This window comes from Gossypium arboreum, chromosome 1 (assembly GCF_025698485.1).
Source record: "Gossypium arboreum isolate Shixiya-1 chromosome 1, ASM2569848v2, whole genome shotgun sequence".
NCBI lineage: Eukaryota > Viridiplantae > Streptophyta > Magnoliopsida > Malvales > Malvaceae > Gossypium > Gossypium arboreum.
Window position 1 is genome coordinate 94,425,060 of NC_069070.1, and position 13,361 is coordinate 94,438,420.

The 13,361-nt window shown below is 37.4% G+C and overlaps 1 non-coding gene across 1 annotated transcript; it reads left to right on the forward strand.

Annotated features, from left to right (window-relative positions):
- The first annotated feature begins 9,325 nt into the window (after positions 1 to 9,325).
- Positions 9,326 to 9,432, forward strand: LOC128281899 (small nucleolar RNA R71). The gene has a single exon (XR_008272181.1). It is a non-coding gene; the product is annotated as a small nucleolar RNA R71 (small nucleolar RNA).
- Positions 9,433 to 13,361: the final 3,929 nt, after the last annotated feature.

Sequence of the window (13,361 nt, forward strand, 5' to 3'; positions counted from 1 at the left end):
ATAGCATACACACATATAATCAATTAACTTAAGCTACCTTTAAACTTTTACTTATCACCTCATGCCAAACCATCAAATGAACTAATTATAATTACATAGGTACTACCAAAGCCAAAACCTATGCATACTATTATTCCTTATGCCCAAACCAAAGACCACATTCGCACTTTCATCCACCATTCTACCAAGCATGTAATATTCAAACACAACCAAACTCACATTCGCCCTAGCTCATAACAAGGTAGCCGATTCTTTTCCCTTAGTATCTAATGCTCACCTATGATTCTTTTTATAGTTCAAACACTCATCTATCATCATTCACCTAACTTTAACATGAAACAACAAAACTCACCATTTCTTATCCAAATAACATGAACAACAACCATTTCTTGAACATTTTCTCATGACCGATTGCTCATGTTACCAACAAGATTCAAAATTTGAACATGGGCTAACTAAGGGACTTAGTAACTAGCTTAATACATTCAACAATTCCAAAAGCTACCATGAATTACATACCTTATTCAAGACTAGAAGGAGTGGCTGAATATTTTACTTCCCCTTCCCCCTTCTTCTTAGCATTTTCGGCCAAGGATGTTAAAAGATGAACATTTTTTTTTCTTTGTTTTCTTCCTTCAATTCACGGCAATGGGGGAGCAACCTAGCAAATTTTTTTTTGTTTCTCCTCCTACTAACCACTATTATTTTATTACCCATGTTCTTTATTTTATTATTCCTAACATAAAACACTAACATAAAATATTTATAATACATTTTAACCCATAGCTTGGCCGGCCACCATCCTAAGTTTTGGGTAATTTGACATGCAAGGACAAACATTTTCTAACATGCATCAATAGGCCACTTTAACATTTGCCTAGCACATTTCTAAATTTTCTCACACAAGTCCTATTTAGCAAAATTCACTTACAATTAACAAAATTCAAACATGAAATTTTCACACATGCCTATATACATATAATAAGCATCAAATATAACGGTTAATTATTTTTATGACTCGGTTTTGTGGTCCCGAAACCACTTTCCAAATAGGGTCAATTTAGGACTGTCACAACTCTCCCCCACTTAAGAAATTTTTGTCCCCGAAAATCTTACCGGTAAATAGGTTTGGGTATCGTTCTTTCATAGAGTTCTTGGTTTCCCAAGTAGCTTCTTCGATTCGGTGTTTGAGCCATAACACCTTTACTAACGGAACCCTTCTGTTTCGCAACTCTTTCACTTCACGAGCTAGGATACGAATCGGTTCTTCTTCATAACTCAAGTCAGATTGAATTTCAACCTCGGCGGACTAATTATGTGCGAAGGATCGGATCAGAACGTCAAGCATCGAAACATGAAAACGTTGTGACTCCTTTCAAGTTCAGGGGGTAAAAGCAACCTATATGCAACTGGACCAACTCGTTCGAAGATTTCATACGGCCCAATGAATCTCGGACTCAGTTTGCCCTTACGGCCAAATCTGAGTATCTTTTTCCAAGGTGAAACCTTAAGAAACACTTTGTCTCCCACCTGATACTCAATATCTCTTCGTTTTAAATCCGCGTCACGACTTCGATGATCGGATCTCGCCTTTAGACTTTCACGAATTATTTTTACTTTCGCTCGATCTTTAATCAAATCAACTCCGAAAATTTTACTTTCACGAGCTCGGTCCAAAACAATGGTGTACGGCATTTACGATCGTACAAAGCCTCGTAAGGTGCCATCTTAATACTTGATTGAAAACTATTGTTGTAAGCGAATTCAATCAAAGGTAAATATCGTTCCCATGAACCACTAAACTCAAGGATGCAACATCTCAACATATCCTCGAGTATCTGGATTATCCGCTCGAATTGACCATCGGTTTGGGGATGAAAAGCAATGCTAAAATGCAGCTTGGTACCCAAAGCTTCTTGCAATTTCTTCCAAAATCGCGAGGTGAATCTCGGATCTCTGTCCGACACAATAGAAATAGGTGCCCCGTGTAATCTCACAATCTGAGAAACATACAATTCAGCTAGTTTATCCAATGAAAAATCCGTACGTACGGGGATAAAGTGAGCAGACTTAGTCAGTCTATCAACAACAACCCAAATCGCATCTTTCTTACTTGCCGATACTGGCAACCCAGATACAAAATCCATCGTGACTCGATCCCATTTCCATTCAGGTATCATGATCGGCTAAAGTAAACCCGTAGGCACTTGATGTTCGCCTTTACTTGCGACATATTAAACACTTCAAACAAAATCGAAATGTCTCGTTTCATACCATGCCACCAAAACTGACGTCTCAGATCATTGTACATTTTCGTACTCCCCGGGTGAATTGACATTCGGCTACAATGAGCTTCGTTCAGAATCATCGAAATAAGTTCTGAATTTCTTGGAACACACAAACGACTTCTGAACCTCAAACAATCGTCATCATCAATTTGAAACTCTGATTCCATATTCGAAACACATTCAGCCCGTCTTGCAACCAATTCATCATCGACTTTCTGAGCTTCACGAATTTGATGAATCAACAATGGTTTGGCCTTTAATTCTGCTACTAACACATTGTCGGATAGAACAGACAAGTGTACATTCATTGCTCGTAAAGTAAATAGTGATTTACGACTTAAAGCATCCGCAACCACATTAGCCTTTCCCGGGTGATAGTCAATGACAAGCTCATAATCTTTTAACAACTCGAGCCAACGTCTTTGTCGCAGATTCAAGTCTCTTTGAGTCATCAAATATTTGAGACTTTTGTGATCCGAATATACATGGCACTTCTCACCAAATAAGTAATGTCGCCATATTTTCAAAGCGAACACGATGGCAGCTAGTTCGAGATCATGGGTCGGATAATTTTTCTCATGTGGCTTCAGTTGTCTCGACGCATAAGCTACAACTCGACCCTCTTATATCAATACGCAACCCAACCCAAGTAGGGATGCATCACTATAAATAACAAACTCTTTGCCTGATTCGGGCTGCACTAGTACTGGAGCTTCAGTCAAATAAGTTTTCAGTTGATCGAAACTTTTCTGACACTTTTCTGTCCATTCAAACTTAACATCTTTCTGAAGTAGTTTCGTTATTAGTGTGGCTATCATCGAGAAACCCTTTACAAAGCGCCTGTAGTAACCGGCAAGCCCCAAAAAGCTCCGAACTTTAGTAATATTTCTCGGAGGCTTCCAGTTAAGTATGGCTGAAATTTTGCTCGGATCAACTCGAATACCGATCGAGATACCACATGTCCCAAGAAGCTAACCTCTCTTAACCGAACTCACACTTCTTGAACTTAGCATACAACCGCTTATCCGTAAAATTTGCAACACTAATCCCGGTGTTCAAGCATGATCGGTTTCATTTCTCGAATAGACCAAAATATCATCGATAATCACAACTACAAACCGATCTAAATACGATTCGAAGATCCGATTCATCGATCCATAAATACATGGGGCATTAGTGAGCCCAAACGGCATCACTAAGAATTCGTAGTGACCGTATCTCGCTCGAAAGCGCTTTTGGGTATGTCCAAATCTCGAATTCATGAATCGATAATAACCCGATCTCAAATCTATCTTTGAAAACACCGAGGCTCCTTTTAGTTGATCAAACAAAGCATCAATACGCGGTAACGGATATTTATTCTTTATTTTCACTTTATTCAGCTAACGATAGTCGATGCACAACCTCATGGTTCCGTCCTTCTTTTTCACAAACAATACTGGTGCACCCCAAGGTGAGAAACTTGGTCGAGCGAAACCTCTATCCGTCAACTCTTGCAACCGAGCTTTCAACTCTTTTAACTCGGTTGGTGCCATACGATCACGAGCTATCGAAATCGGTGTAGTCCGGTACAAGCTCAATACCAAACTCTACCTCCGAATAGGTGGTAAACCCGGTAATTCTTCAGGAAAAACATCCGGTATTCACAAACCAAAAAGCAGATTCAGTTTTCTTTTCTAACTCTTTGTCATCAAGTACATACGCAAGGTATGCTTCACACCCTTTCTTACATATTTACGAGCCAACATTGATGATATTACGGTGGCAACCCATTCAAGTCCGTAGACTCAACTCGGATTATCTCGTTATTTACACACCTCAAATCAATGGTTTTTCTTTTGCAATTTACAATTGCATCATGTACGGCCAACCAATCCATACCGAGGATAACATCAAATTCATCAAACGGTAAAAGCATCAAATTGGCCGGAAAATAGGAACCTCGGATTACTAGGGGACATTTCTTACACACTTTGTCAACAAGTACATAACGACCCAAGGGATTCGACACTCGAATTACGAACTCAGTAGACTCAACAAGTAAAGTCTTACTGGATGCTAAGGTTTCACATATATAAGAATGAGTAGAACCAGGGTCAATCAAAGCAATCACATTAGTATCAAAGAGAGTAAAAGTACCGGTAATAACATCTGGCGAGGAAGCATCCTCGCGTGCGCGTATAGCATAAGCCCTAGCAGGAGCACAAGCCTCAGATCTGGTTGTAGCGTCTCTAGATCCTCTCTGACCACCACTAGGATTTCCTGTGTTTCTAGATGGTCTACCTCGAGTAGTGGTAGCACCCGGTTTCCCACTTTGATTTACATTCTGTTCAGACAATCTCGGGCAATCTTTAATAAAGTGGTCAGCTGATCCGCACTTGTAACAGGAGCGGTCATGGAATCTACAACTCCCCGAATGCCATTGACCACAATACTGGCACTCTGTTCTGTCTCGACGTTCATTTCCAACACTGGCGACCGAAGTGACTCGTGTACCCACAGGGGGTCGATCACAATCTTGTCTAGAAAAGCCCGAAGTGTCTCTAGATCGGCCTAAACCATCTCTAAATTTCTTCGATGACTGTTGAAAGGGCTTTCCTGAAGATCTCTTACGAAACTCCTTTGCTCCCATATCAGCTTTTCTTTTCTCCTTACTGAGCTCCTCGGCTTTGCAAGCTCGCTCGACAAGTACCACAAATTCTCGAATTTCTAAAATGCCAACATACAGCTTTATATCATCGTTCAGTCCATCCTCGAAACGTTTACACATCACAACTTCTGAAGAAATGCATTCTCGAGCATACCGGCTAAGCCTTACAAACTTTCGTTCATAATCAGTAACCGACATGGAACCTTGTTTAAGTTCAAGAAATTCCTTCTGTTTTTGATAAATGAATCTCTGACTGATATACTTTTTCCGAAACTCGGTTTGGAAAAACTCCCAAGTTACTTGCTCTCTGGGTACAACAGAAATCAACGTATTCCACCAATAGTAGACAGAATCCGTAGCAAGGAGATAGTACACTTTAGGCACTCATCAGGTGTGCAAGATAGCTCATCGAGTACCGAATAGTGTTGTCCAACCAAAATTCACTTGCTCGGCATCATCGCTATCCGTAGCTTTAAATTCATAGCCCGTGTTTTCGGATTACATCAACTGGGGCTTATTTGACCTTATTTGGTCGGTTACGAGGTATTGTAGGTGCGGGGTTGTATTAGTTGGGAATGGAGGTTGTGGAGCAATGATATTAGTTCGAATGTATTGGTTGAACCAATCATTCATCACGCTATAAAAGCTTATCTAGCTTCATCATTCGATTACTAGCAATAGGTTGAGAGTCCGCGCCGGCTGTCCCTTGTCTTGAGCAGCGCTACACTCTCAAGATCATCACTACTGTTCGGTTGGGATCGAGATCCATTTCAATAAGGAAACACATTTTAACCGCCGAAATCACCACACTATCAAATAAACACATAATGGCATGTATAGCTAGACCCAAACGTATTACGGTAGTCCTAGAATCGACTAAACCGTAGCTCTGATACCAATAAAATTGTAACACCCCGTACCCGAGATCGTTGCCGGAGTCGGACACGAGGTGTTAACGGACTTAATTCACTTATTTGCACAGTCCATTTTAAAAATTTCCAGACAAGCTGGCTAACTGCGTCACTGTCACCTTAAAAATCATATCTTAAGTTCCAAAACTCGAAAACCGGTTCCGTAAATTTTTCCTGAAACTAGACTCATATGTCCATCTACAAATTGTTTTCTAGAATTTTTAGTCAAGCCAATTAGTACAGTTTATTAGTTAAAATCTCCCCTATTACAGGGTTCGACTACTCTGACCTTCATATATTACGACTTAGATATCTTCCTGTACAGGGCTTCAATACTTATGCCGTTTATTTCTAAAGAAACTAGACTCGAAAAGGAATCTGAAAATATAGGGCATTACTTCTAATTATCTTTGGTTAATTTATATTGAATTTCCAAAGTCAGAACAGGGGATCCAGAAATCGCTCTGGCCCTGTTTCACGAAAACTTAAACATCCCTTAAAATACGGCTCATATGACCGTTTCGTTTCTTTCATATGAAAATAGACTTATCAAGGTTCGATTAAAAAATTTATTTTTTATTTAATTCCATTCCTACTATTTTTAGTGATTTTTCAAATTCACATCACTGCTGCTGTCAGCATCTGTTTTTAAGGTAGACTATACCTATTTCATGATTTTCCATGGATCAACTAGAGTTTTGTCATACATAGCACCAAAATGATCGTGATTAACTATTCCAATGGCTAATCGTTACCAACATTTCCATACCACTCAATGAATAACATACAAAATGATTATAATGCTATGGTCAAAACATATATAAGCCATTTTCGCATGGCTATCCAAATATATACATTACCGAAGGTACTTGACTAACAACAAAAGGGCAGTCCTATACATGCCATTTTCAGAGTTCAACTAAAAGAGTACCAAAAGGGCTTTGATAGTGTGGATGACTTTGACTTTGACACTCCCGAGTCCGATAGCTGACGAACCAAAATCTATAAAACAGAGAATCAAAGAAACGGAATAAGCATTTAATGCTTAGTAAGTTTTGAGTAATGAAATCATGCACAACTGAAGTATAGCATTCATATGGCTAAACAAATAGTTTCATATACACATATTCTCAAAATCATACCTACTTCACGTTTCCAACCCTTATATTCATACATAAGGTATTAACTTGACTAAAGGCCGGAAGCTTGTTAATCGATTGAGCGAATACTATTTAAAAGGAATCAATTATTCCAATGCATATACAAAACATACCTCATCGTTGGGATTTTACGAGCGTATTAATTGAAATTTTTACAGCAAGATCGCTCATTCCCAAACCAAGTACCTTCGGGTTTAGCGGATATAGCTACTCGCTCAAATGCCTTGGGACTTAGCCCGTTATAGTAACTCGCACAAATGCCTTCGGGACCTAGCCCGGATATAGTAACTCACACAAATGCCTTGGGACTTAGCCGGATATAGTAACTCGCACAAATGCCTTGGGACTTAGCCCTAAGTAGTCACTAGCACAAATGCCTTGGGACTTAGCCGGTTATCATCCGGATATTCATGCACATATCAATAAATCATGACGCATCTATATTTCATTTTCATAATTAGAATTCAAACACAAGTCACTTATCAAGCATTACCATTTTCGGCTACCCGTCACACGTATAAACTAGTCACCTCAATATATAATTCAAGTTGAATCATTATATCTCCGTTTATTTGTTATGCTATATGTCATGACTTAATCAAATCATAAACTAAGTTCCATTACTCGAAAACTTACCTCGGATGCTGTCGAACGACTTAAACGACTATTCAATTACTTTTTCCTTCCCTTTATCGGATTTAGTTCCCCTTTGCTCTTGAGCTTAATTTAACAAATAAATTGATTTAATCATCTTGAACATCGAGAGAAATTCAAGGTACTTAGTCCATATATATATTGGACATTAGAGTCATATGCATGAAATCATGAATCAAATTCAACATATTAGCTAATATTCTCCTTTAGCCGATTATCTAAGTCAAGATAGAATCATCAATATGCTTACCTATAGCCGAATACATGCAACACCAATCTATGTATGCATTCATGTGGTCGAGTATACATATTCCAATATGATATCATTTCCATTTCGTTTAACACTTAACATTTACCACATATCAATTAACCTATTTCTTTACTTATGTGGCCGATTATACTTGGTCATGCATACACATGATTAAGTTATTTAACACCTAACTCACATAGTCATAGTGTACAAAATCTTAAGGTCCACATATGAATACCCCCAAGTTCCCATGACTTGACCCCTAACCACATTTTTGCCGAGAATTCCTTGAATTTCTAATAGCATACACACATATAATCAATTAACTTAAGCTACCTTTAAACTTTTACTTATCACCTCATGCCAAACCATCAAATGAACTAATTATAATTACATAGGTACTACCAAAGCCAAAACCTATGCATACTATTATTCCTTATGCCCAAACCAAAGACCACATTCTGCACTTTCATCCACCATTCTACCAAGCATGTAATATTCAAACACAACCAAACTCACATTCGGCCCTAGCTCATAACAAGGTAGCCGATTCTTTTCCTTAGTATCTAATGCTCACCTATGATTCTTTTATAGTTCAAACACTCATCTATCATCATTCACCTAACTTTAACATGAAACAACAAAACTCACCAATTCTCATCCAAATAACATGAACAACAACCATTTCTTGAACATTTTCTCATGACCGATTGCTCATGTTACCAACAAGATTCAAAATTTGAACATGGGCTAACTAAGGGACTTAGTAACTAGCTTAATACATTCAACAATTCCAAAAGCTACCATGAATTACATACCTTATTCAAGACTAGAAGGAGTGGCGAATATTTTACTTCCCTTCCCCTTCTTCTTAGCATTTTCGCCAAGGATGTTAAAAGATGAACATTTTTTTCTTTGTTTTCTTCCTTCAATTCACGGCAATGGGGAGCAACCTAGCAAATTTTTTTGTTTCTCCTCCTACTAACCACTATTATTTTATTACCCATGTTCTTTATTTTATTATTCCTAACATAAAACACTAACATAAAATGTTTATAATACATTTTAACCCATAGCATGGCCTGCCACCATCCTAAGTTTTGGGTAATTTGACATGCAAGGACAAACATTTTCTAACATGCATCAATAGGCCACTTTAACATTTGCCTAGCACATTTCTAAATTTTCTCACACAAGTCCTATTTAGCAAAATTCACTTACAATTAACAAAATTCAAACATGAAATTTTCACACATGCCTATATACATATAATAAGCATCAAATATAACGGTTAATTATTTTTATGACTCGATTTTGTGGTCCCGAAACCACTTTCCGTCTAGGGTCAATTTAGGGCTTTCACAGAAAGATTCAGGCCATTGTGAAATGTTTGAACCTACAACCATAAGGGCAGCCCATGGTGAGGTCACCTTCTCAAGAGGTCCTTGTATCTCTCCCATGCATCATAGAGTGTTTCTAGATCCATCTGCACAAAAGAAGAGATATCATTCCTTAATTTGGTCGTTTTAGCAGACGAAAAATATTTATATAAAAACTTTTCGGTCATTTGTTGCCAAGTAGTGATTGACCCTCGTGGTAATGAGTTCAACCACTATTTAGCTTTGTTCCTCAATGAAAAAGGGAATAACCGAAGGCGAATGGCATCATCAGAAATGCCATTGATTTTAAAAGTGTCACAAAACTCCAGAAAATTCGCCAAGTGATTGTTTGGATCCTCATCCTGCAAACCATCAAACTGAACAAATTGCTGTATCATTTGAATCGTGTTAGGTTTTAGTTCAAAATTATTTGCAGCAATAGCAGGTTTAACTATACTTGACTCAGTTCCTGTTAAATTCGATTTAGCATAATCATACATAGTGCGTAGAGCAGGATTCTGATTTACTGGATCAGTAGCAATCGCAGGAGGTAACAGGTTTTCCTGATTTTTAGCCATCTACTCGGTTGAGGTGTGGATATCGTCCTCCTGCTCTTCCTCTGTGTATCTTAGGCTTCGTCTTATTTCTCTTCAGTTTCTGCGAGCTGTGCGATCGATCTCACTATCAAAAAGTAATAGTCCCGACGCGTTTCTTCTAGTCATACACTATAAAAACCTGTCAGAAGTGAATAAATGAAAAATTAGAAAAGAAAATAAAAATTTAAATTGCAACAAAAGTAAAATGGCTAAAGTAATAAAAATTGAGTGTTGGCTAAAGTAATAAAAATCGAGTGTTCCTAATATATTAGTTTCCCGGCAACGGCGCCAAAAACTTGATCATATGATATGATACGTGCAATAAGTTTTATAATTTTTATAATGGATCGCTCCTTGAAAACTAACTAACTATCACGACGAAGGCAAGCGCACCTGTCGAACAGTAGTATAGCTTTAGCAAGACCGGATTGTCGAACCCAAAGGAACTAAAAGTACTAGTATTAACTTTGTTTTTATTATCTAGCCTAAAATTAAAGAGGTTTGTTTTATCTAAACTAATTACTAAACTAAGAATGCACAGAAAGTAAATTGGGGAAATAACTTTTGGGAAAACTGAATGATTTGGACACTACCTAAGGGAAAAATCCACCTAGACTTCACTTGTTATTGACTCTAAATTAGAAGATTTATTCACTTAACTTGATCCGTAGAAATCCCTAAGTTATATTATTATCTCTCTCGAGACTAACAACATCTAACCCTAGGTTGATTAATTGAAATCTCTTTCTAATTAAAACCCCTAGTGTTGCATTAACTCGATCTATGGATTCCCTTATTAGGTTTCACCCTAATTCGACAAAATTATGTCACCCTATCTCTAGGCGTGCAATCAACTCCGCTTAATTATGTTAGATCTACTCTTAGACAAGGACTTTTGCTCCTCTGAATAAGCACATCAATACTTGAATCAATATCCTGGAATATTAAAGCAAGAATTAAGAACTTATAATTAAGAACAAGTCAAATATTTATCATATAATTCAGATAATAATAACAAGATCCATCTTAGGTTTCATTCCCTAGGTATTTAGGGGGTTTAGTTCATATTTATGAAAGAAAACATCTCAAAATAATAATGATAACAAAACATATCTTGAAGGGAATTGAAGGGAGATCTTCAGTCTTGAAGGTGAATCCGGCTTCTGAGATGGATCAATCGGCTTTCTTCAAGTAATTCCTTGCCTCCTACTCTATGTGTCCCCTCTAATCCTCCTCTAGTGTGTTTAAATAGGCTTTAGAATGCCTAAAAGCCCTCAAAAGTGGCCTTCTCTGAATAGGACTAAACTTGGGCTCGATAGGGACACGCCCGTGTTTGATTTCTTCAATCCATGTTCAAAGTTGTTAAATAGACACAGGCTTGTGGTCTACCCTTGAAAGAAAGTCCAAGCCGTGTTAGAGCCTGCTAGAACTACACGGGCATATGGTTTGCCCTTGTACGGAAGTCTAGACCGTGTTGATTTCACATGTTGGTCCATTTTCTCTGTTTTTGGCCCGTTTCTCGCTCTTTTTACTCTCTTATGCTCACCTAAGTATAGAACATGAAATTAAAGGATTAGGAGCATCAAATTCACCAAATCTAAAGAGAAATCATCCATAAATGTGCTAAGCATGGGATAAAAATATGTATAAATTGCGGTTTATTAGTAATCCCCAACAGTAGGTGGATTGGTACAGCGGAGGCTCAACGGTAACCACTGCTACATATACTCTGGTTTTTATGGTTTTGATGCTTTTATAATTTTAACTGTTATGACTGGCTTTTATAATTTTAACTGTTATGACTGGGAGTATTAATGAAATTTTGGGACTCAGACTGTTTAGTTCAAATTTGGGATTTTTAACTACTGTTTATGAATTTCGAAACTACAACGTATCGCGATAACTTTATTTGTTTTTAGCTTCCGCGTATTAAGAAATATTTATCGATGTTTAGTAAAAGGTGGTAACTGGAACAGTTTTTGGGTAAACACAGTTTTAAATACATTCTCATGTGACTTCACCAGATTCAGTCATAACGTCTAGGTCGAGTTTGGGGTGTTACATAAACGATAATGAATTGACGGATTACGATTATTATTCACTCGAGTATCCTTTGAATTTCAAATAGGTACAACGAGTACAAATAATGTTATACAGATGAGTTAATTGACAGATTACTGATATTATTCACCCCAGTATCCTTTGAATTTCTAATAGGTTCAACAGGCACAAATAATGTTATACGGATGAGTTACGGTTTATAAATGTTGTTAATGTTATATATGATATATGAATTTTGGAATGATACAAAGCATTGTATTAATGGATGGTTTCATGTAATTTTACAATTACTAACATGTGATGAATACTTGTGATTAGGTGTTTGTTAATTGAATTGGTTGCACTTTAAGTATTTCTTTGATTTTGTATAAATGGTAAGTTTAATTCTAAATTATACGGGCTTACTAAGCTATAAACCTTACTCTGTTTCTTTTTCTATGCTTTATAAAGGCTCGTTAGCTTGCTCGTTTCAGACAAGTCGGAGTTGCACATCACACTATCCAATTTTTGATTGGTACTTTTGATCTTGAGAAAATTTGTAAATATGGCATGTATAGGCTAGTTTAAAAGATGTTATGTTCCTTGATATCATGATTTTGGTATGTTTTTGTGTATAGTTAAACCATGTGATTTGGCTTATTTTGGTACTATGTTTTGGTTGAATTAAATGTTCAATTATGGTATCTTTTGGCAAGGTAATGATGGAATGAAATTATGCAAGTGAAGACTTGAAATGTAGTTGTTAAATAGATGGATTATGTATGATGTTAAAGAGGTATTTGGGTATGTAATTGTTAGGTTTTGATATGGCTAATAATGTGTATTGAAATGGTTATCTTAGCTACCTATTGAGTTGTAAAAATGTGGTCATTTATGCTTGTGAATGTTTGTGTATATAGGGTGGAAAAATGGCTTTACAAATGGCCTATTTTTGTCCACACGAGTAGAAACACAGGCATGTGTCTCAGCCATGTGTGACGCATAGTCATGCTGCACAGCCGTGTGTCCCTTGAGGTACCCTTTCAAATTAAGTCAGTATACCCTACAGTTTGGCAAGGCCTGATGCATAGGCGTGTGTGGCCATTTCAAAGGGCACACGGGCTAGACACACGGGCATGTGGTTGGTCGTGTGACCCAAGTCAGTACCTCTCTAGTTTTCACACGGTCTAGCACACAGGCGTGTCCTCGGCCGTGTGACACAAGTCAGTATGTATGCCTTATTTCCACACGGTCTAAGACACGGATGTGTCTATTAGCCGTGTGAGGCACACGGCTTATTCACACAGGCATGTGACACTTGAAATGTTGAAATTTTTTTAAGTTTCCAAAATTTTTATATTTTACCGATTTAGTCTCGAATGCATGATTTAAACTTTGTATGCCCGATTTAAGTATATATTGAATGTGAATGA